At 49.2% G+C, this 2543-nt stretch overlaps 1 protein-coding gene across 6 annotated transcripts in view; it reads right to left on the minus strand.

Moving 5' to 3' along the window:
- AGAP1 (ArfGAP with GTPase domain, ankyrin repeat and PH domain 1) overlaps window positions 1-2543 on the minus strand; it is a 513333-nt gene that overhangs the window by 370788 nt on the left and 140002 nt on the right. The gene's annotated exons all lie outside the window — the stretch shown is intronic.

Raw genomic sequence — 2543 nt, forward strand, 5'->3', positions numbered from 1 at the left:
CTCCAAAATCCAAATCCTGTACACAACCAGATCTGCCTTCTAAAAATAAAATTATACGATATGTGTTTCTGGTAGCATTTTGCTTTATTTTCCCATTGCTTTTTAAACTGACTCCTCTAGACCATCATTTCTTGAATTTTTCTATATCTTAGAAATATATCACCCTTTTGCCTTAAAAAAAAAAAAAGAGGCTGTAGTTGATCTCACTGCTACATCAAAACCAAACAGCAGGCAGGCAGGCAGGCAAGCAGGCAAAGCCTCAGCTCAGCAGGGACTCCAGTGCCTGACAGGGAAGGGCTGCAGAGGGGGTCCAGGGAAGGGGAACGGCCCTAGCTTGCCCCCATTCATCACCCTCTGCAGCTGGCTTTGCTCTCTGAGTTCCAAGTTTATGAGATCCTTTGGCCATCCTCCCATGACTTTCCTGTCCTGGGCCATTTCTAGCTGCCAATAAATTAAACATCTTCCATGAGAATTATTTTGCAAGTGTTATTAAACAAGCCTTATTTAAAGGAAACCTCTCGTAGTCACCAGAGCCATCTGCTGCACAAGTTAACTTTCCAAATAACAGAACTTGCCAGCTAGTAATCACATTTACAGTATCTTAGCAGAGCCACGTCTGTGGGGGCAACAGAAACCGGCCAACCGCTGACCCTGGCCTGGCTTCTGCATGCTCACCGCAGGAGCCAAGAAAGAACCCCTCCCCCGGTTCATGAGGCTATTTTCTGGCAGCAGGGTGACTGAGAGATACATACTGAGGTACAAAGGTACAAAAAAGAAAGGCATTTATGCTCTACTAACAATTTCATGACGTACCTTTTTGGCATGAGATTCAAGTTGATCACTGTGGGGGGAGTGGTTTCTGATCTAAGGCCTACCTTGATGCCCAGCTTCTGATAACTCGGCAATCAACCTATCTGGGTTGAACTCCTTAAGGACCCTGTTTCTCTCATTTTACAAGTGGAAGGTTAAAAGTGGAACCAAAAATTGACAAGTCCGCAGAAGGACATGAATGCCTGGCCCCTGGGGCAAGGACATTCAGATCCATCAGGAAAAAGACCACGGGAGGCCCCCTGAGCACCTACATCCTGCCACTGGTTGTGCTTGAGGACCAACGTCAGTACCAGCACTGCCAACCCAGCCACAGGCCATCCAGCTTGTCTCGACACAGACACAAGGCAGCACCGATGCCCCACACTCTTCAGCTTCCACAGGAGCCCCCGGTGGCATCTCAAAGACAGCGCCACCAAGCTCCACAAAGAGTGAGGAGAACAGACCAGGGGCTACTTATCACGACCAAACTGGGTTTGACCTTCAAAGAAAGAAAAAGCTTTTTCAGTCCACTTCCTGTCTGAAGGCATCTAGGATCTGAGCATCAGGTGGTTTTGTAAAAGGAAACCAGGGAGTGGGATGCCTCTGCACGAGGGGCAGGAGGAAGGGGCGATCTGCTCCTGGGGTGGGGGGGCCTCAAGCCCTGCACAGCACCCCACCAGCAAAGGGTTGGTTTCTCTGGGCAGCCCTCCCCCAGTTCCCAGATGACAGGTGAACTAGACTACACGATGCTGATGCTCAGCACACACATCTGTGTGGGCAGCAGTGTGGGCACTGGATCACGCTTTGCTGGCAGAGGATTTCATCTGCGAGGCGCGTCAGTAACACTCAGTGGACAGTCAGTGCGCCTCCACTGTTAGAGCAGGAGGCCCACCTGCTGTTAGTCTTCTGCTGGCCAGCAGGTTGACGGCAGTGTGAAGCCCCGAGCACTCTGCTCAGCGATGGGGCAACTGGGGACGGGGACGGAGGCGGCGGGATTGACGAGTGTCATAAAGAACCAACACCTAGAAGAAACCGCTACATGGGATAAAAGGGAAGCAAAAAGTGATTATTTCTAGCTGAAACACTCAGAGATTTCAAAAAGGGAGGTGGTATTTGGCCTTCATCCAGAGCAGGGTGTCTTGACCTCAGAGCTCCGGTCACTCGGGCAGGCTCCTACTTTGGGGCGGGGCCATCCAGTGCATGTGGGGCGCTGAGCAGGACTCCTGGTCGCCACCCACTAGATACCAGCAGTACCCTCCCCACCGCAGTCAGACAAACACTATGTGCGGAGATTGCCAGGTGTCTCCACGGGCGCAAGGAGCCACCAGTGGAGAATCGCTGCTGCAAATGGACGACAGGGAAGCTGCTCTCACGTGGAAGGGGGTGAGGGGTTCCTGTGACTTCCTGGCTTTTCACTTTAGTTTTATCAATTCAACCATTCCTTCCTGCCTCTGTATATAATAATTAAAAGCTCTAGATGCTCCTCTGTAAAAAGAGAAGCATTTATTACCATTAATCCTTCCCCAAACAGGGAGAACAGCAATAAAGATGAGGCCACTATGAGCCCTCATTCTGTGAGAGATAAGACATCGATTCCAATCAGTTTAAATGAGTATCATGGACATGATTAAAATGCTAAAGAAGAAAAAATTAAGTTTTGCCAACGTTAATCATTTAAAATCCAAAGCAACACTGTATTATTTTTAATCAGAAAATATCCGAAGCAAGACACA

The sequence above is a fragment of the Manis javanica genome, chromosome 12 (assembly GCF_040802235.1).
Source record: "Manis javanica isolate MJ-LG chromosome 12, MJ_LKY, whole genome shotgun sequence".
Lineage (NCBI taxonomy): Eukaryota > Metazoa > Chordata > Mammalia > Pholidota > Manidae > Manis > Manis javanica.